This window comes from Pelodiscus sinensis, chromosome 3 (genome assembly GCF_049634645.1).
Source record: "Pelodiscus sinensis isolate JC-2024 chromosome 3, ASM4963464v1, whole genome shotgun sequence".
NCBI classification, from domain to species: Eukaryota; Metazoa; Chordata; order Testudines; family Trionychidae; genus Pelodiscus; species Pelodiscus sinensis.
This window is the reverse complement of record NC_134713.1, coordinates 68,680,751-68,703,751: the sequence shown is the minus strand read 5'-3', so window position 1 is coordinate 68,703,751 and position 23,001 is coordinate 68,680,751. Positions and strand designations below refer to the sequence as shown.

The 23,001-nt window shown below is 44.6% G+C and overlaps 1 protein-coding gene across 3 annotated transcripts in view; it reads right to left on the bottom strand.

Annotated features, from left to right (window-relative positions):
• Positions 1 to 23,001, bottom strand: part of KLHL32 (kelch like family member 32) — a 168,162-nt gene that overhangs the window by 101,138 nt on the left and 44,023 nt on the right. The window lies entirely within an intron of this gene.

Sequence of the window (23,001 nt, the reverse complement as noted above, 5' to 3'; positions counted from 1 at the left end):
TCAAGCAATTTGTTTTACATTCCTACCTGATTCACCAAGCTCAGAGGTGCCAGGGCTATGAAATGCCAGGACTAAAGATGCCCTGAAACCGCCAAATTACTATCTACTTCCAAAACTGTTGTTCTGATTGCCACTGAAATTAACTGGTCTGAAATGAATGTGTTTCCTGGCAATGATCCAATTTATGCAAACATGTAATTTATTCCGGTAGTGGTTCTACTCTTCTGCAATCTGTACTTCAATTTAAATTTTATCAGAGTTTTCCCTAACTGGCAGTATTATAGAATATAATGTGTTAAATTATTTATCACATTAACACAATACAAAACATTATTCTAAGTTTACCTAACTGGAAATAAATCAGAACTGACAAATTCAGTGACTTGTCCAGCTCAATAAAAATTGTAGTTAGTTTGTTAATTACTGTGCATGTCACCCAAAATACCAATTGCCATTTATTTGTATATGGTATGCCAGGATTGCTATTTCATTCTGCCTTTCAATATTTCATTCAACATTTCACTATTTCTCACTCTTGAGCTGGTTAAAGTTACAATCTTGTTCCCTGTATTAATCACAAAGCACAGGTCTGCATTCTGAATCCTCTCCCACCAAACTGCTCTCTATTCTATGCCATGTTCTCTAACACACCACATGCTAGCATGTGTTTATGATATCCCACCACTTCTTTCTGGCCTGTCCTCTTCCTTCAGGCTTGTTCCGCTGGACTCTTAATAGAGATGTCAGAACTGAGCTTTATACATTAAAAATATGTAACTCCCCTGGCTAGCAGTCGATCTCTGCCCTCCATAAACTGAGTTACTGTAAACATTAAGACTAGAATGGATCTATTGTTTCCAAATATATGAACTGCAGACACCTTTGTAGGTAATAATTTCATATAGCATGAAAAGCACTCAGACCAAAATGATGAAAAGCATTCTGAGATGGGGTGCAGCATACCATGCAGTGAAGTCATTTTAGACAGCAGTCCATAACAGTGTGGAATACAGCAAATGACTCAAAATAACCACCACTCTCTTCAGAAATAATTGCACTGAGCTGTGCACAAGCCATGGAGCACAACAGGTTCCCCACACTAGATTTTTAAATAAAACATTGGTAATTAATAAATACTCAGTCATTCAAAAGCAGGGCTTTTGTTATGCACAAAACATGACTTAAGTTTTTTGTTGTTCAAACACAGAGCAAACACCTATTAAATCCTATCCTCCAGCTGTCAAAAGACATTAGAAGATAAGAGTGTTCTGTTGAAATGAGCTCCTTAATTTTTTATCCTAACTATTCTAAGGCCTTGTCTGAGTCATAAACTAGTTGGTTTTTTTTAATAAATTAAGGAAATTAGTTTGTGACTCTAAAACATTTTTAGAAAAAAAATAGTAACACCACATTCTCCTCAGAAATGCCATGGCTGGAGGGGGAGTTTCTGATGTGATTTTGCTAAAATTTTGCACTTCCTCAGAAAGAATTCACACTCTAAGCACTACACCACAACTAAGTATTTACACTTTCATATATTCAAATGATATAATGTCATTAAATTCTGTATCATCAATATGTTTTAGTGAAAACTAAGGCACAGTTACACCATTTATTCAGCTTCAATGCAAGCAGGAAAAAGGTACTATTCAAAACTGTTTATACGTGTGCAAATCCACATTATTGTTAATTATCTGGCGGAAATGATGATGTGTGCATCAACTGATATTTATAGTAAGTAATCGGTTTTGCTCCAGGCATTGACAACTGCCTGTTTACATAGTATGAAGTGTAGAACTGTGAAACAGAAAAGCAACAGCAGCAACATGGAATTCATTTAAGACATGCAGAGCTAGATTCTGAACCATGGTAGCTGGCATAGCCGGTTTACTCCAACTGAAGATCTGGCTGAAGGAAGTTTGCAGAAGTTCCCTATTATTATTACACTATTTCCAAGCTCAGAAACACCAGTGTAAACACTTGAAGAAGCTATTTTGAAAGTATCTATAGGGAATATTATTGTATTGGTAAAAAAGAAACAACTATTTGCACACCTGTAATTCCTTGGCTACTATGGCCAAGTCCTGGTCTACTAAAATCAGTAGAAAAAAAACTCTCATTGACTTTCATGAGAGAAGAACTTTTCTCTAATTACAGACGTTTTATATTTGGATAAAAAAGGTATTTTATCACAACCCAGATTTTCCCTCTACTTAAGCTCACTGCAGAGTCAATATCACATCAGAGTGTGTGGACAGTGGTTATAATGGTTCAAATATAGCAATATAATTTAAATGAAACAGCACCAGGGTTTGATGCTGCAATCAAAAAAGAAAACAAGAATGCATGAGGAGAGCAAGGCTGCATAAAGAATGTTATGGTAAACACGACTGTATGCCTTATATAAAACAATGGCACAAACTCCACTAGAATACAGTATTCAGTATTGATCATCTCCATTTCAAAAAGTAGATCACATATTTAGAAGGGGTTCAGAGAATGGTGACAAATTTGACTCGGGAAAGGGACAATTCCTTATCTGAACAGAGACTGAAATGATTGTGATTGTTTACCTTAGAGAGGAAATGAAAAAGGACACAATGAAAGCATGTAAAATAATGAATGGTCTCGAGAAGGTACATGAAAAACTTCTGTTCTCCCTGTTTCTAACCACAGAAACAAGGGGACATTCAATTAAATTAAAAGATAGCAAATTCCAAAGCTGATGCAAGAAAGTACATTTTCATACAATGAATCACTAAATGGTGGTACTCCGTGACAGGATGCTATTGAAGTCAATGAGATTCAGAAAATATTTTACCCCAGTGGGACAGCAGGCGTGCTCCAAGGCTTTGCTCCCCCGCAGCAGGACAGCCCAAGCGCGCCTGGGCTGTCCCGCTGCAGGCGTGCTCCAAGGCTTTGCTCCCCGTCTCCCTGCAGACCAGCAGACCAGGGAGATGGGGAGCAAAGCCTCGGAGCACGCCAGCAGTGGGACAGCCACGGCGCGCCTGGACTGTCCCGCTGCCCACGTGCTCTGCGGCTTTGCTCCGCGTCTCCCAGGTCAGCAGACCAGGGAGACGGAGCAAAGCCGTGGAGGACTTGGGCGGTCCCGCCACCCCCGTCTCCCTGGTCTGCTGGGGGGGGGGAGGGTGCAGCTAGTGCCCCCCCCCCCCGCCAGCAGACCAGGCTTTTCTTGCCTACCCCTGGGGTAGAGAAGCTGGGGGCTGCCAGGTTGGTCCCGCAGCGCCACTCCGGACCAACCCGGCAGCACTCCAGCTGCTCTGCCCCAGGCGTCCTGATTCAGCAGCTTCTGGTCAGTTTTACACCTGCTACCTATTAATTTCATTTGGTGTCCTCTAGTTCTTCTATTATGGGAACTAATAAATAACTTTTCTTTATTCACCCTCTCCACACCACTCATGATTTTATATACCTCTATCATATCCCCCCCCTCAGTCTTCTCTTTTCTAAACTGAAAAGTCCCAGTCGCTTTAACCTACCTTCATATGGGACCCATTCCAAACCCCTAATCATTTTAGTTGCCCTTTTCTGAACCCTTTCTAAGGCCAAAATATCTTTTTTGAGGTGAGGAGACCACATCTGTACACAGTATTCAAGATGTGAGCGTACCATAGTTTTATACAGGGGCAGTAAGATATTCTGTGTCTTATTTTCTATCCCTTTCTTAATAATTCCTAACATTCTATTTGCCTTTTTGACCGCTGCTGCACACTGTGTGGAAGTTTTCAGAGAACTATCCACGATAGCTCCAAGATCTCTTTCCTGATTTGTTGTAGCCAAATTAGCCCCCATCAAACTGTACATATAGTTGGGGTTATTTTTTCCAAAGTGCATTACTTTACACTTATCAACATTAAACTTTATTTGCCATTTTGTTGCCCAATTTCTCAGTCTGGTGAGATCTTTTTGAAGTTCTTCACAGTCTGCTTCTGTCCTGATGATCTTAAACAGTTTAGTATCATCCGCAAACTTTACCACCTCACGGCTTACCCCTTTCTCCAGATCATTTATGAATAAGTTGAACAGGATTGGTCCCAGGACTGACCCTTGGGGGAAACCACTAGTTACCCCTCTCCAATCTGAAAATATACCATTTATTCCTAACCTTTGTTTCCTGTCTTTTAACCCATTCTCAGTCCATGAAAGGACCTTTCCTCTTATCCCATGACAATGTAGTTTACGCAAGAGCCTTTGGTGAGGGACCTTGTCAAAGGCTTTCTGAAAATCTAAGTATACTATATCTACTGGATCCCCCTTGTCCACATGTTTGTTAACCCCTTCAAAGAACTCAAAGGGTATGTCTACACTAGCCCCCTAGTTCGAACTAGGGAGGCTAATGTAGGCATTCGAAGTTGCAAATGAAGCCCGGGATTTAAATATCCTGGGCTTCATTTGCATCTTCCCGGGTGCTACCATTTTTAAAAGTCCCTTAGTCCGAACTCCGTGCCCGCGACTACATGCGGCACGGATGACAGTTCGAATTAGGATCTCTAATTCAAACTACCGGTATACCCCATTCCGAACGCGGGCACGGAGTTCGGAATAAGGGACTTTTAAAAATGGCGGCACCCAGGAAAATGCAAATGAAGCCCAGGATATTTAAATCCCGGGCTTCATTTGTAACTTCGAATGCCTACATTAGCCTCCCTAGTTTGAACTAGGGGGCTAGTGTAGACATACCCTAATAGATTATTAAGACATGATTTCCCTTTTACAGAAACCATGTTGACTTTTGTCCAACAAATTATGTTCTTCTACGTGCCTGACAATTTTATTCTTTACTATTGTTTGCACGGTACTGAAGTTAGACTTACCAGTCTGTAATTGCCAGGATCGCCTCTAGAGCCCTTTTTAAATATTGGTGTCACATTAGCCACCTTCCAGTCATTAGGTACGGAAACCTATTTAAAGGATAGGTTACAAACCACAGAGAATAGTTCAGCAATTTCCCATTTGAGTTCTTTTAGAACCCTTGGATGAATGACATCCGGTCCCGGTAATTTGTTAACATTAAGTTTTTCTATTTGTTCCAAAACCTCCTCTAATGACATTTCAATCCAGGACAGCTTCTCAGATTCATCACCCACAAAGGATGGTGCAGATTCAGGAATCTCCCCAATGTCCTCAGCCGTGAAGACTGAAGCCAAGAAATCATTTAGTTTCTCCGCAATGGCTTTATCGTCCTTGATTTCTCCTTTTATAGCTCGATCATCTAGGGGGACCCACAGGTTTTTTAGCAGGCTTCCTGCTTCTAATGTACTTAAACATTTTGTTATTTCTTTTTGAATTTTTGGCTAGCTGTTCCTCAAAATCTTTTTTTGCTTTTCTTATTACATTTTTACACTTGATTTGACAGTGTTTATGTTCCTTTTTATTTATATCACTAGGACTGGACTTCCACTTCTTGAAAGATGCCTTTTTGTCCCTCACTGCTTCTTTTACATGATGGTTAAGCCACGGTGACTCTTTTCTTCACAGCAATGGAAAAGATAAAACTAAATACTAAACATTCAAACAGTTGACAAAACTTGCCTTAAATGTACGCTGTTCATCATCAAATACCTGATTTGGAATTACATATCAAAGCCTTTTTAAAAAAACCAAATAGAATGTTAGGAATCATTAAAAAAGGGATAGAGAATATGACAGAGAATATTGTATTACCTCTATATAAATCCATGGTAAGCCCACATCTTGAATACTGTATACAGATGTGGTTGCCTCAGCTCAAAAATATATATATTGGCACTGGAAAAGGTTCATAAAAGAGCAACAAAAATGATTAGGGGTTTAGAATGGGTGCCATATAAAGAGATTAAAAAGCCTGGAACTTTTTGGCTTAGAAAAAAGGAGACTAAGGGGTATGATAGAGGTCTATCCAATCATGACAGGTATGGAAAAAACGAATAAGGAAAGTTATGTATTTGTTCCCAGAACATAAGAACTAGGAGTCACCAAATGAAGTTATTAGGTAGCAGATTCAAAACAAACAAAAGGAAGTTTTTCTTCAAGCAGCACTCAGTGAACCTGCGGAATTCCTTGCCAGAGGATGCTGTGAAGACCAGGACTTTAACAGGTTTCAAAAAGAACTATATACATTCATGGAGGTTAAGTTCATCAATACTTATTACCCAGAATGGGTAAGAATAGTATTCCTAGTCTCTGTCAGGGGATGGAAATGGATGGCAGGAGAGGGATCACTTGATTACTTGTTCTGTTCACTCCCTCTGGGGCAGCTGTTATTGGCCACCATTGACCACTGTTGGAAGATAGGCTACTGGGCTAAATGGACCTTTAGTCTGACCCAGTACGGCCACTCATGTTTTGCTATTGTGCTGCCCCCCACCCTTCAGTCAGACAATGAGACCGACAATGCATAAAGTTAAGTACCGTATTTTCCGGCGTATAAGGTGACTGGGCGTATAAGACGACCCCCTAATTTTCTAGTTAAAAGATAGGTTTTCGTCTTATACTCGCCGTATAAGACTACCCCCCCTTAAGAGGCCAACCGGCAGCGCCCCAGCGCCCCTCCGCCTCCCCGGCTTTGCTTCCGGTGTCCCTGGTCTGCTGGGGACCGTCTCCAGCAGACCAGGGACACCGGGAGCAAAGCCTCTGAGGACGCCAGCAGCGAGACTGCCGCGGCGCGTCTGGGCTGCCCCGCTGCCCGAGCCCCTCCGCAGCTTTGCGAAGCCTTGGGGGAAGCCGGAAGCGGGGCATTGCAGGCGCGCCTGGGCTGCCCCGCTGCCGGATCTCCTCCGCGGCTTTGCTCCGCATCTTCCTGGTCTGCAGACCAGGGAGACACGGAGCAGCTTTTCTCGCCCCGGAGTACACGGGCGGCAGGACCGTGCGGTCCCGCAGTCTGTGTCCTCCGGGGCGAGAAAAGCCCCGTTCGTACCTGCAAGTCGGGGACTGCCTGTATACCCGGTGTATAAGACGACCTCCGATTTTTGGGGGATGTTTTTTAGCATAAAAAGTCGTCTTATACGCCGGAAAATACGGTACTTGTCTTTGCTGATCAAGGCTAGAGTTGCTATTTTACTCAAACAAAAAATAAATCCTGAAAGAAAACAACATATTATCCAATGGCCAGAATGTGGAAAGAGCTAAAAATATTCAGGTATTGCATAGGTCTTCATTCACATGTGATTTCACCAGAGACCAATGTATTTTTAGCAAATATGAGCCTCAGATACCATTTTTTACTCCCCTCTTTGCTACTCTTCAAAACAAGTCAACAATCTGCTTGCAGACATTATCCTGTTCCAGTCATCCCTATTTCAGAAAAACAGCTAGGAGACAACTGCCCAGAGGACTATTTTTATTGAAGGAAATGTCCATTGCAAAACTCTTTCAGTTTACTAACTTCAGAGGGTGATAGTAAAATATTATTGAAAAGTTTAAAATACTGCACAGCAAAACTCAAGTGCAAGATAAACATCTTTCCAACTTGGCTGGATTTATAGTAACTTCCCCCTCCTACCCATAATGTGTTATGCATCTGCTTTCATACTAAGAGTGAAAATTCATACTACCAAAGTGTTTCATTCTCTTTTTACATGCTTGTTGGTACCTATTTAAAAATAAATAGATAAAATTACATGTGCTCTAAAAAGAGCACAGAAAAATCCATCCTCCTTTCTTTCTCAATTTGAGCTTTGAATTTAATCTGAAATGGAATAAGGAATGGGGAAAAGGAAGTGATTATTTTCAAATAAGAACAAGAAAGACGGGACATAAACCTTCTGATAAGGTATATTCTATTTGACAGTAGCAAACGCAAATTTTCTTTAAGAAAATGTACTCTAAAATCTTTTACACCAGCAGAGGAATCTGAAAAAAAGCAACCAACAGGATTTTCTATTTGTCTAGTATAATTCTCTCAAAAACACTCAATTTTAAGAGTAGTCTAAAAACAAGAGAGTCCAAACATGAGGAGAGGTGGGGGAGAAAAGGGAACCACTCAGATATAGCACAGAAAAAGTTCATTTGCATTACTTTAAGAACAGGAGAAAGTGTAACAGCTACAATGAACCATTCTGTGCTGAAGACTGAGATTAGAAAAATTGTTAAAAGAAAGTTTTGTCTAAATACAATATATAGATTGAGACACTCATGGGTGACAAGGGAGGGCTAAGCCTTCCAAAACAGTATACAGTGCACTTCCCTCTGCAAGTGCACCAGCCCACCAACTTTGGGGCACTGCCACCAAAACAGCACCCAAGCAGGAACTTCACCCATGCTGTGCACCAAGACCCTGCTTCCACTTATCCTTTTCCCCTGGGACCCTGCCCATGCTGCTCCTCTTCTTATGCTTCCTCCCCCAAAACCCCCACGCCTCTATTGCTCTCACCTCTCCCCACAAACCTCATCTCCAGCCTGCCAAGGAGCTGTGAGCTGGCAGGCCTTAGGGGAGCAAAGAGGCATGAGCTAGGGGGAACCTTGAGTGGAGCAGGGAAGAGTGAGAGGAGAGACCTCAGAGGGGCAGAGGAGCAAGTGATAGGGTCCTTAGACGGAAGGGCTGAAAGGAAATGGACCTTGAGGCAGGGCAGGGCCATGGTCTGAAGTTTGTGACCCCCTCCACTTCTAGGGAGCTTCATGCCCAGCCTCCCCAAATTCAGGAGTCACTCATCATCCACAGAGAAACTGAAGTTCAAAAGGGGTAAAAGGCTTTCAAAGGTCTCCTGTAATTCTAGCTCTCAATTTCTGGGTGTGCAAGCTGAGGTATTTGCAAAGATCTTGAAACACCTACAATCAACTCCATTGATAGTAGTACATGCCCAGCATCTCTGAAAATCAAGCCCTAAATAATAGAAGTTGCCACAAACAAGCCAGAAATGCCATCTAAATGTTGATGCATTGATAATTAGTAGACACTTGAAAAATTGATCCCAATCAATTTGACCAATCTAGGGCTGGTGATTATTATATATAATAAATTGGAGCCCTATCAAATTCACATCCATGCCAAAGGCATCACAGACTAGTCACATTAGAAAGTGAGTAATTAGCTAATCATGTAGTCAATAGAAATTCTAAGATGAGTCAATAAGGGAGGAAGTGCTCAGCCCAGGCTCACGCTGGGTCCAGGACCTACCCCTGCTGTGGCTCTGCAGTTTAAATGTAGGAGGAGCCAGGCTGCCTGCCCGCCCAGCTCTTACTACATATAAACTGCAAAGGCACAGCAGGGGTAGCTCCCAGACCCAGCGGTAGAGGATCCCAGCAAGGAGCTAGAAACCCCCCCCAACCTCCGGCACAGACACGGGCTGTTGTTTGAGCAGCCTTTGTTCATAGCCAGCCCCAGCCACCGCAGACAGGCGCCAACCTCTGCCCACACAAGTCTGGGCCTGCTGTGTGCAGAGGTTTCTTTGTGGCAGCCACCCCTTTCCCCCCATGCTGCAGTGTGTGGGGGGGGCAGGAAAAACCATGGGGGGGGAACTGGCTCTTAAGTGAAATCTGGTATCCTTCTGTGAAATCAGACATTCTGTGTGCTTTTACCCTGTACTCTACAGATTCCATGGAGGAAATCAGTGTTTCAACCCAAAAGGCAGTGGCAGGGGAAGTCACAGTATTGATACTGTGACTTCTCCAGTGACTTTAGAACTGGGTAAGTGGTAAGCAGTGGCTGTAATGTTGGCTGAGTGCCTAGGTCTGAAGGCAGTATCCCACCAGCAGCAGCAAAGAAGTAAGGGTGGCAATACCATACCATGCCATCCTTACATCTGCACTGCTACTGCCTTCAGAGCTCAGTTCCTGGCCAGAAGCCATCACTCACCAGCTGCCCAGCTCTGAATGCAATGCTGTTGCCAGCAGCTGCGCAAAAGAGTAGCAATACTGCAACCCCTATAAAATAACCTTGTAACCCCCACACAACTCCTTTATGGGTCAGGACCTCTACAATTATAACATCATGAAATTTACCATTGTTAAGATCTTATGATTGTGAAATTGACCAAAATGGACTGTGAATTTGGTACGGTCTTAATCATATCATATGTAGATGTAATGGGCAACTTCTTTTGTCTACCTTTCCAGGATCCTCAGCACTACAGCCAAACGGATCTTTGCACATCATCCTTTCTCCCATGTACAGAATGAAAAGCAGGATCAGAGTTTAGAACTGTATATAGAGTGTGTGATGCAGAACACAAGCAACACACTGATGGACCTAATATAAAAACCTACTACATACAGCAGAATGTCAATCTGGACAGATATTGGGCCTCATTTTCCAGTGCCTTACCTTGTACAACTTACAAATATACATGGTGAATACAAAGAGAATGTAAATACTACCAAATCAGAACAGTATTGTTTAGCAACGCTACTAGTTTGACAGAAAAGCCCCATCTAAACTTCCGGGTTTTTTCCGAAAAGCCCCGTTTCGGAAAAAAGCGGCTGCATCCATTATGCAAATGAAGCATGGGATATTTAAATCCCAGCTTCATTTGCACTTTTGATACGTCTAATTTATATCCCTCTGCCGGCAGAGAGGTGTAGTCTAGACATGGCCAAAATGTGCAGGTTTTAAAACAGTCTGGGGAAGCAGATAGAAATCACTGTGCAAGTGCCAAAGAGATACAGGCAGTCCCCGGGTTACGTACAAGATAGGAACTGTAGGTTTGTTCTTAAGTTGAATCTGTATGTAAGTCGGAACTGGCGTCCAGATTCAGCCGCTGCTAAAACTGATCAGTTTCAACAGCGGCTGAATCTGGACGCCAGTTCCGACTTACATACAGATTCAACTTAAGAACCCCAGGCATCCCCAAGTCAGCTGTTGCTGAAACTGATCAGTGGCTGATTCCAGGAAGCCCGGAGCAGGGGCTTCCTGTAGTCAGCCACTGGTCAGTTTCAGCAGCGGCTGACTTGGGGACGCCTGAGGCAGAGCAGCTGGGGTGCTGCTGGGTTGGTCCAGTAGCGCCGCCGCTCCTCGGTGCTACTGGACCAACCCAGCAGCACCCAAGCTGCTCTGCCCCAGGCGTCCTGATTCAGCCGCTGCTGAAACTGACCAGCAGTGGCTGAATCAGGACGCCTGGGGCAGAGCAGCTGGGGTGCTGCTGGGTTGGTCCAGTAGCGCCCAGAGCAGCGCTACGGGACCAACCGGCAGCACCCCAGCTGCTGTACCACAGGCGTCCGGAGCAAAGCCGCGGAGCACAGGGGCAGCGGGACAGCCCAGACGCGCTGTGGCTGTCCTGCTGCCCTCGGGCTCCTTGGCTTTGCTCTGCTTTGCTCCCCGTCTCCCTGATCTGCAGACCAGGGGGATGGGGAGCAAAGCGGCGGAACATGCGGGCAGCGGACAGCCCAGACGCGTCTGGGCTGTCCGCTGCCCGCGTGCTCCGCCGCTTTGCTTCCTCTCCCTGGTCTGCTGGAGACCAAGGAGACAGGCCCCGTTCGTAACTGCGGATCCGACATAAGTCGGATCCGCGTAACTCGGGGACTGCCTTTACAATTTAATTCATTGTCAGAAGTGATGGGATAGCACATTCCTGTCTGCCTTGGAATTATTTTTCTGTATTTTAATTCAAAAGAATTAAAGCAGCAGATGTCCAATGTCTGTGATAATATCAGGTTCATCCCTGTTTGTATATATTACTCTTTCAGCTGTGTCTTGAATATCAGATATTAAATCATGACAAACTAATTTAATGTATGCAGTAGTTTGCATCAGCCAAATGTGTGGGCTAATTCTAAGTGAGCCAGAATTCTTTTTCGAAGAGGATGAATAGAATCATGGTATGTATACTTACAGCTCTGCAAATCCGTGGGTATCCGTTTTATATTTGTGGGTATCCGCATCCACAGATGTGGATGCAGATTTCTGTGGCTCATTTTTGCAGATATGGATGTGGATGCAGACATAAATTTTGTATCTAGAACCCTGCAAATTTGCAGATATCCACTTTATAGCCATGACTCATTGTACATGCTTTATTTAAATGACTATTTAAAAAAAATAAAAAATAAGGAAAAAATAAGGAAAATGAGTGAGAGTTCAGGGGTAAGGAGAGGCAGGGGCTGGGTGGCTTATGGCAGAGCGTTGGGAGGTGTGGGGGGGGGTCTCAAGACGGCATGGGGAAGAAGGTGGGGGTGCAGAAGTCAAGGCAGGTAGGAGGTGCAGGACACAGAACAGGGGGCTTACAGGGCCACCCAGGGTGGAGAGGGTGGCATTGCTCTGATGGCAGCTCCTTCCAGGGGGCCTTGGCAGTGCTCCCCACCCAGTGCCTCCACCACCTGGAAGGCAGCTCATCCCAGGAGGTGGGGGATCTGGGTATGTGCTTGTCAGATGGGGGTTGAGGCTCTGCCTCAGTCTCTAGCTGCTAGATCCTGCAACCTGTTGGGAGGCAAAGCCTCCGGACGGCAGCTGCTCTGGGGGGGGGGTCTTGCTTGGGGCAGTGCCCCCTATCCTGCAGCCTGTTGGGGGCATGGCTCTCTGGTGGCTGCCCTGGCCTCCTGGGGGCCCCCCTGCAGCATGTAGGAGGCGCAAGGCTCTGTCGATTGCCCTCCCTCCAGCAGGTCCCCTCCCTCCATGTTCTGCAGGCTGTCTGGGGAGGTGCCAGACTCTAGGGGTTGTCCCCCCGCCAGCTGCCCCCTCTCCTGCAGACTGACTGTTGGGGGCCAGGCTCCAGGGGCTACCTCCATCTGCAGCTGCCTCTTGTGGCCTGAATGCTGTCTGGGGGAATGAGACTCTGGGGACTGCACCTGGCCTCCAGCTGCCCTCCCCACCCACTCATGTCCTGCAGGTTGTGTGGGGAGGGGCCAAGCTGCAGGGGCTGCAGGCTGTCTGGGGAGGGGGAAGGCTCTGGGGGTTGCCTCCCCTTTAGAGGGCAACATGGCCTACAGGCTCTCCCGGGAGAGGGAGGCTCCAGGATTGGTGCAGGGGGACTCCTTACCAGTGTGCTGGCAGGCAAGATGACAGAGTCCCAGCACTGCTGCCACTCTCTTGGTGCTGCAGCTGCCCTTAGTGGCCATGCTCAGTATCACTTTCATCCTGTCTGTGCCCCTCCCTTTCATGTCCCTCTGCTCTCTGCCCCCTCCATTCCCATGTTATGGAAACCAGTCCCATTTCCAGCACTTTCTGTTTTCCCAGGCACAACCAAACATTGATTTTGGGGTTAAGTTAAGTTAGGGCAAGAGGAAGCTGCATACAAAATTTGGTTGTTCTAGCTCTTATGATTTAGGAAGAGTTCTTGAAAAAATGAACTCATAGATGCACAGACAGATGCACTCTAAAATATATAGTTTAAGCACCTTCATTTACTAAGTACTATATTTTGTTTATATTTGCTTTCCACAGTACATATATTAATTTCTATGCCCTGGATTCCCTTTTAGTTTTGTTTCCCCCCATTGTTTTATAGTTTGTATAATCTAATATAGAAAGAATAAGACTTAGGAACTAAACTAAGACTCAAAAGATCTCACTTCAATCCTCCTTTTTGTGGTACATCCGATGTGAAATCAACCAAGTCACTTTAAGACTTGATGCAACAAGACTCTTAAGGCTGTGCATAACTTTAGGCACATGAGGAGTCCCATTGACTTCAAAGAGTTTACATACATCTGTAAATTCAAGTATCAGAGGGGTAGCTATGTTAGTCTGAATCTGCAAAAGCGGCGAGGAGTCCTGTGGCACCTTATAGACTAACTGAAGTGTTGGAGCATAAGCTTTTGTGGGCAAAAACCCACTTCGTCAGATGCATGGAGTAGAAATTTCCAGAGGCAAGTATAAATATGCAGGCCAGAATCAGGCTGGAGATGATGAGGTGGATCCAATCAGACAGGATGAGGCCCACTTCTAGTAGCTGATCTGGAGGTGCGAATTCCAAGAGAGTAGAAGCTGCTTTTGTAGTTAGTGAGCCATTCACAGTCTTTGTTTAATCCTGAGTTGATTGTGTCAAACTTGAAGATGAACTGTAGCTCAGCAGTTTCTCTTTGAAGTCTGGTCCTGAAGTTTTTTTGCTGCAGGATGGCTACCTTTAGAGCTGCAATTGTGTGTCCAGGGAGATTGAAGTGTTCCCCTACAGGTTTTTGTAAGTTGCCATTCCTAACATCTGATTTGTGTCTATTGATTCTTTTATGTAGGGACTGTCCAGTTTGGCCGATGTATATAGCAGTGGGGCATTGTTGGCACATGATGGCATATATTATGTTAGTAGATGTGCAGGAGAATGAACCAGTGACAGTATGGCTGATCTGGTTAGGTCCTGTGATGGTGTTGCTGGTGTATATATGTGGGCAGAGTTGGCACCGAGGTTTGTTACATGGATTGGTTCCTGAGTTAGAGTTATTATGGTGCGGTGTGTAGTTGCTGGTAAGAATCTGCTTCAGGTTGGCGGGTTGTCTGTGGGCAAGGACTGGCCTGCCTCCCAAGGCCTGTGAAAGCAGGGGATCATTGTCCAGGATGGGTTGTAGATCACTAATAATGCGTTGGAGAGGTTTTAGCTGAGGACTGTAGGTTATATGGCCAGTGGTGTTCTGTTGGTTTCTTTCTTGGGCTTGTCCCATAACAGGAGGCTTCTGGGTACACGTCTGGCTCTGTCAATCTGTCTCCTCACTTCCTCGTGTGGGTATACAGAGTAACTTGCTATTCTAAGCTAGAATGTCGAGGCCAAATACATTTTCCTACCAAGTAAGTCCAATCATTTATGGTCCTTGTCATAGATTAAGGACTTTTACTGGGGGGGAGGGGTCTTGGCACTATGGTTCGCTGCATGCACTATTAAAGAATTTGACTGAGAGTGGAGGAATAAAAAGTCCTTACCTTTCAAGGGGACAAAATATTTTCTATTAGCCCTCGTGTTGGTCAGAGAAGCTGAAACCAGTATTTGCCAAACTTCATCAGCTGCCTCCATGATTGCTTCATCAATCAGAAGTGCAATCTTCAAAATCCATTGACGGTTGGAGGTCCTTTAATAGCCTATGCTACTTCTCTTGCATCTCAGATAAAACTACCTCCTGATTTATGTGCCTCTCTCTTGAATAATCCCTGAAATTTTTTCAGGTCATCCATTGGTGATGGATCATCTGGGATAACCACCTCATCAGGAGAGGAAGATGATTTATCCCTTGGTGAGGCGTCTGGTTGTTCAATGTCCACATCCTCAGTGATCTGTCCCTCTTTGGTCTGTAGGTCCTTCATTGGAGGAGGGGAACAATAAGGATGCAAGGGAGGTACCGATCTCGGGGTCAGTGCTGATGGGATCATTGAACATGGCGTGGTGGACCCCAGTGACAGTATGGAGACCAGCATGGCGGATAATGGGGATGGTAGGATCATTCCAGATCCCACGAAGGATGACATGGGTATCGAGATCGGTGTCTGTCATAAGATATGTGTGCTCTAGCAAGAGAGGAGTGTTGAGATGAAAACATACTCTTGCGATCATCATCATAGCCACTTTAGTGAGACAGCAATGGTGACTCTGGTGACCAGGAAGAACCCTGGGCCGATGAAGGAAACAGAGAGATGTCTTGCAAAGGCACTGCACAGAGATCTATGTTGCGGTTCTGAGTTCAGTTCTGGTACCTCATAGTGCTGCCGAAGTGCGGAGGAACTGTGGCGTTTCAAGGAGGTTTCTTGCAGTGCCGCTGAGCGCAGTGCCAATGGGGGAGGCATCAGTGCCAGTGGTGAGGGCACCAGTTCCAGGCTCAGCGTGCAGGGCAAGGGTCTAGCTGAATTGGTTCTCACCAATTTCTCACCTTTGTCAGTGATGAGGTCTTAATTTGGCCCCAATGGTACTGGCAGGGCCGTAGACTTCTCCGGTTCCCAGACTTCGGCAGGCCACAATGCTGTTGGCACTGGTGCCACGGATTGTGTTTTCAGCTCCACCACTGATGTGGCATCGGGGCACCCAGTGCCAGAGATGCCTGGCTTATTTCCCATGCTGACTCTGGGAGGTAAGAAATAGGGCCCTTCTTTTTGCAAGTCACTTAGGTGAAGGGGAGTGTGCCTGTTTCTTTTGCTTACTGGCAGGTTCAGGTTGACTGTCTTCATCTCTGTTTGTCTGAGGCTGGGGAGTCTTGTCGAACAGTAACATGCATAGCCTCAGTTCTATATCTTTGCATGCTCTGGTCATGAGGCTATAACAGTACACACATTTTGGAGGAATGTGTGCTTCACCTAGGCATCAAATGCAAGAACCATGTCCATCTGAGATGGGCACTGGATCATAACACTTGTCACATTTTTTTTGAATCCTGGGGAACCGCGCATGCTAGGGAATTTTTTTATGTCTCCTTTCCTCTTCTGCTTAGTCTCTTTCTCTCTTTAAAAAAAGACACACACACACACACACACACACACACACACACACACACACACACACACACACCCTTTAAGGGCCTGGAAAGGCCACTGCTGGGCCTAGGGCTCCAGCGTACTATCCCTCAGCAGTGTTCAAGCCAACTATTTACATGTAGAAGTTTTTTTATATACTAATCAACTAATAAATTAATTCTAACTCAGTTTCTTATCTATAGGTAATGATGAGAAAAGAGATAGAGCCCCATCTACAACCAAGAGCAGTAGTGAAGGAACTGAGGAGAGTCAGTCTGCGAGAATTACAACAGTGCAAACCACCAGATACTGCTAGAAAAACTCCCATCTGCAGCACTGGGACAAGCCCGACACCGACAGTGGAGAACCCTCGGGGACATGACTCAAAGAACCACCCTTTTACTGCTGTTCTCCCCTCCCCCAAGCTGAGGAGGGGAGCAAAGTCCCCCACCCCACACCTCTAGTTACCTTTCCATGCCTATGGGCCTTCTCAGCTCTCATTTGGCCAGGAACAGGAGCAGGGCAGGGTCAACAGGCGGGACTGCTCAGCTCTGAGACCCCCCTACTCCATCCTAACCCCCTACCCTGACTCCTGCACCCCTAAACCCTCAGTCCCTTTCCCTGAGCCCCCTCCCTGTCTTGCCTCCTACTTAAGAGACTGGGGTATTTCATTGAGCCCTGGGGACTTGAAGACACCCAGCTTGTTCCTTCCCTGTTTTAGCCTCTGAGCCTACCCCATTTTCACTGGCATTCACTGTGTTAGACACCCAATTGCTACTAACCCTTTTGGTGAAAACTGAAATACAAAAGTTATTTAGCACTACTTCCACATGTTTTGCTGATTTTCCCCCTCACTGAGTAGTGAACCTGAATCTGCTCCCTAATTCCCTCTCCCCATGTTTTGGTTCATACGGTTCATATCTGGTTTGAGATGACTTGATTTAGGCAGATAGTTTTCTATACTATATTAATGTAAAGGCTCCATACCCTCAATGGAAATTAACCAAAAACGTACATTTGTTAATAACTTAATTTTCTTGGCATGACACTCTGCCCCTGTATACACCTCATTATTCAACTGCCTCACATTTAACAGTGAGTGAAATGCACAGCTTGAGTCATCGGTGTAAGTATATAAATTTTGACTAGTTGACTATTCAACTAGTCCCTCGACTAGTTGCTTCTCCTCCCCCCTTGTGGCCTCTATCAGAAGCAGCAAGCCCCCCAGCACTGTCCCCACCTGGGGGAGGGGGGGGGCGGGCAAGGGAGGCAGAATGGTACTGGGGACCAGGCACAAGCTGGGAATCAGCTGATTCATGTCTTTTTACCACCAACCACTAATTGTCCTGTAAGCCCAAACAAGGCTGTTACAAGTCATTGAATGGATCACCCAGTCATTGGGCTTCCAGGGCACCAGTAAGGGCTCTCATTGCCATATTTAAAACTATAAACAGACTCACACTTCATATTTCTAATTTCACATACAAGGATAATACATGCACCGAAATAGAATATACAGATCCAGCAGATTGTAACATTACAATTGATAGGTCACATGAAGTATTATGTCAAAAGCACCCTCAAGTTATGCATATTATAGTCATAAACCAATTACAGTAAAACTCCATTGGTCTGGCATCCAATGCTCCGGCACTCCTCATAGTCTGGCACCATCGGGAACCCAGAAGTGCTCCGGGCAGCCAGATAATTGGAGCTGCTCTGTGCCCGGCTTCCCCGATTCAGCCACTGCTGAAACTGACCAGCAGCTGACTCTGGTCAGCCGCTAGTCAGTTTCAGCAGCGGCTGAATCGGGGAAGCCGGGCGCAGAGCAGCTGGGGTGCTGCCGGGTTGGTCTCGCAGCGCCGAAGGGCAGCGCTACCGGACCAAACCAGCAGCACCTGAATCAGGGATGCCTGGAGCAGAGCCGGACTATCGGAAGTCCCCCACTCCATCTCCCCCACCCCACCGCAGACCCTCTCATAACCCCCCCTTCCAATAGTCCAGCATATTTGATAATCCGGCACCCCCTGGGTCCTAAAGGTGCCAGATTATTGGAAGTTTACTGTATAACAGCATCCTTTAGAAGAGAAAAATACCAAAATTATTCTAAAGCTAGTCTATGTTTTGTTGGCATTACAATTTTCTTTCCACAGATGCAGCTGGGTGTTAAAGAGCTTTCTGGCAACAAGAGCTTTTCATTATAAATCTTATAATTACCACTATAAATTGGCTTTATAGTAGAGTAACAAGTCATATTATTCATTTGAATCCAAATGTAGTGGCCTTTGATAGAATATGGCAATTAGCTTCCACGCCTATAACTTCAGTGTGACAATGGAATAGTATTTGAGAATCCAAAAAGGCTGTACTTCTAATAGTCCATTTTAAGAGAGTTTTAACTAACTACACTGAACAATTTTAATATTTGCCAATACTTGCCAATAGACGGACACTTACTTTACACTGCCATATTTGTTCAGCAACACTGTAATAAATAGGACCGTGTGTGAAATCTGCTCATCGAAGCACTTTCCTTTTGTCTTTCATCTCCTTTACCAAGAAACCCTAAAATAGTATTTAAAGGATAATGGCAGAATTAAAAAAAAAAAAAACCAAATAGCTAACAAATGTCACACTAGTGATAAAATAAAGGTCATCACAGATTTCATTAAGAGAATAAGCTACTATCTACTACTTTCATTTTCCCAAGAGTAAGCGGCTCTCTAAAATAATGTCTTCATTCTTAGTCAGCACACTAAACATGGCCATGCTCATTTTGTCACTTGGCTTTGTTCTTTATAGCTAACCTTGAAACCATGGTTTCAGAGTGGTAGCTGTGTTTGTCTGTAAGGGTATGTCTACACTACCACCCTAGTTCGAACTAGGGTGGTAATGTAGGCAACCGGAGCTGCAAATGAAGCCCGGGATTTGAATTTCCCAGGCTTCATTTGCATAAAGCCAGGCACCACCATTTTTAAATGTCCGCTAGTGCGGACTCCGTGCCGCGCAGCTACACACGGCACGGACTAGGTAGTTCGGACTAGGCTTCCTAGTCCGAACTACCGTTACTCTTCATTTCACGACAAGACTATTAGTTGGTTTTTTTAAGTTTTTTCAGTTAGGATATTTTCAGTTAGGGTTTCACGAGGAGTAACGGTAGTTCGGACTAGGAATCCTAGTCCGAACTACCTAGTCTGTGCCACGTGTAGCTGCGCGGAATGGAGTCCGCAATAGCAGACATTTAAAAATGGCAGCGCCCGGCTTTATGCAAATGAAGCCCGGGAAATTCAAATCCCGGGCTTCATTTGCAACTCCGGTTGCCTACATTACCACCCTCGTTCGAACTAGGGTGGTAGTGTAGACATACCCTAACTGAAAAAACTTAAAAAAACAACTAATAGTCTTGCAGCGTCTTAGAGACTAACAAAAATGTAGATGATATCATGAGCTTTCTTGGGCAGAACCCATTTCTTCAGATGAATGGAGTTTAAAGGGTAGAGTTTTCAAATAAACAGAACAGAGAAGGGATATGGGGGAAGAGGAGGAAAAAGAATGGGGAAAAGGTCAAATAAGCTGCCAATTAGAGTGCTCATGCTAAATGAAGCTGATAAGCATACTCTAAGTACCCTTTGTTTGGTTTTTTTCTGTCATTAGGATGTAGACTGTAGTAGGCCATGCAGCCAACGTCTTTAAGACTTCTGTTGCAGGAATCAAACTTGTACATGAAATTCAGTTCTGTGTCTTCCCTGTCCAGCTGGCGGCTTTTGAAATTGGTTTGAAATAATACAGTGACTTTGGCAAGTTAAAATGTTCCCCCGTGCATTCTGTGATAGGTCTCCCTTCACCTGGGGGCAGGTTGCAGTGGGTGTCTTGTGAAGGAGCCTGGAAGATGGAAATTGAGGTGTTCTTGAGATGAGTGAGGCAGTGTGTCACAAGTTCTAGGGGAAGCAGGCTCTCTGATGGTGTTCAAGTTTATTGGATTCTTAGACAATGTGATCTTGCCTCATTCCTTCAGGTATCCTGGTGTCTGTCTCTGTCTCTCTCATAGATATATATATCTATCAGTGGACAGTACTTTCTTCTGCCAGCAATGGAAGAGGGGACTCAAAACTCTCAAAAAGTGAGGTGCTTATGAAACAGCTACTAAGCTACAGGAGAAAGTCCCTGGAAAATCTAGTTCTGTTGGTTCATCTTGATCAAACATCTTTAAACTATGAATTGAAAATGATCACTATCAAAGATCCAAGTAGTACTGGCATTTTAAAAACTCATCTTATTGATTCAGATTGCTCTGATTATCCAAATTACATAGTCAGACTATAAACTCATTCAAATGGAAAATAAGGAGAAAGAAGGTTGTTCAGGTTTTGAAGTACTGAAGCTTTTAATTAAAAAAAAATCGTAGGTTATAAAAACAGCAGCTACCATTCCAGTAGTAAAGTCTAGTGCTAGTAAAGTCTCACTGTTACGTAGCAATACTCCATAGCTGAACCCTGGAGAAAAGACGACTCTCTCTGTGGATATCCTTAGCTTGCTAGTACAATTACAATGCAATTATACATCCATTAACTAAACCAACTTTCCAGCAACTACTCAAGACAATCTAACTGGCAACCTCTAGAAAAACTTCAGTCTGCCACCGCTCCTCTTCTCTCCCTTTAGCAGTTTGTGCTAAGTTCATACTGCCTTCCCCACTGTTGCTATCTCCATCCCCCAAACCTATGCAGTTGTGTTGGAAGATGATGGGGCAGACTCCGGCCTGGGTTACAAAAGCCTCTGGGCCTCGATGACAAACCTCATGTGATGGGAACAGTCAAACAGTCAATCACCAGTATGAGGGCAGCTCCCAAGCTCACTGGGCCCCAGTTAACAGGCAGCAGCTAGCTTTAGTTCTTATGCACCCACCACCGTCCCACACAAGGCCATCCAGGCTGAAGGTGCAGATCTCGCTCATACATTGGATGGCTGGTTTCCTCACGGCTTCTTCCAACTGGACAAAGTGGGGAATCTCTGCACCTTCGATTCCCACACATGATGCCCCCTTCCAGCTCCACCCCTTGATCCCTGCATTGCCAGTCCCCCACCTGGCCCCAAGTAACCCTGCATTTTTCTGGGTGAGCTCCTAGCTGTCCAGCCTGTAGTCTGTTGTCACAGTTCAGGGTAACTGCACATGTATTTCCCCTCAGTGGTACAGCCAGGGCCACCCACCCTTCCCCAGTCATTACCTCTCATGGGTGGAAACCTTCTGACCAGAGTATTTCCAGACTGCTCAGGTCCCTGCCTTCACTGTGGTATTCCCAGCAGGCAGAGGCTTTTCAAGCATACCTGCTTGCTTTCTCTTCAGAGATGCCCACACACTCACATACGGCACACTTCTTTTTATGCTAGCCCATTTTATTCATAAGATGAAAGCACTACCAGCAAACACAAAATAAATACATCTGTGCTAATAAGATTACCAGTGGTCACCCCCCTCACTCTGCTACCAGCTGTGATTAGCTATTTGTCTTTCCAACCCTTTCTTATGGATTAGGGACCCACCTTGGACCAGAAGTCATGTCCACTTGGAAGACCAGAAAAGAGGCCACCAGCCAGTTTAAGACCAGGCTATTGATCCAAAATTATTTTCTGTCATCCCCTGGAAAGTCCAGTTTGAACCAATATATTCTAATTTCAGGGGGGTGGTGTTTCTCTGGAGATGTTGTAACTTGCTGTTCTTCTATTTACATACATACATAATCCCTCAACAATACAAACAACTACATTTTTAATATAATGGATCCCAGCGTTATAAAAGTTAATTCAATGTAACTTATTCAGGATAATGTCAGGCCCCTCTCCCTGGCCAATTTCAGAGGCCTGCTGCAAAAAAATGGAGGGTCTACAGCAGTATCATCTTCAAGTCATCATTGTCAAGTCCAAGTCAGGTCCCAAGTCACTACAGCTCAAGTCTCAAGTCGAGTCTCGAGTCTTAATTTAAAAAATGTCAAGTCACTTTTGTACAAGCCATCAATATCAGCATTTCTGGACAATTTTTTCACCAAGTCGATTTAACAAAATTAGCAAGTCTCAAGTCAAGTCTCAAGTCACAAACAATAAACCTGAGTCAAGTCTCAAGACGAGTCACCTAGGCAACTTTGTAGGGATAACGTATTAATGTATTGAAAATGATTCCCCCAAATGGAAATGACTCCCCATAATTTGTTCCCCACAACTTAAAGTGTTTAGATTTATTATTAATTCTTCTTATTATTATTATTTGTTAAGATTGTTAAATGTTTAGATTTATTATTATTATTGCCCCTTTAGAATATAATGTATTAGGTCATGTAACTTAGAACTGTTAAGAATATAATCCTATGTAGCCAGAAACAGCCCCCGCCCTCTGTGCTCCAGGGCATGCTCAAGCTTGTGCAAGGGGCTGCTTGAAATTGACATTGCAGAGATCCATTGTAACAATGCATTGTCAGTCAAGCCACTAACTCTGCTATGGGAGCCAAGCCCTGTAATTGACTAAGGGCATTGTTACATAATTGACGCCTGTTCTCTTTAAAACATTGTAACTTTACTCAGCACTCAGAGAATGTTTTAAGCAATACCACCCAGAAACTTTTGTAACTACAACTTTTATTATTATACAAAATACTGTATGAATGTATGAGAGAGTGCTTGGACGATGAATGAATGGTTCTGAGAGGTGCCAGCCT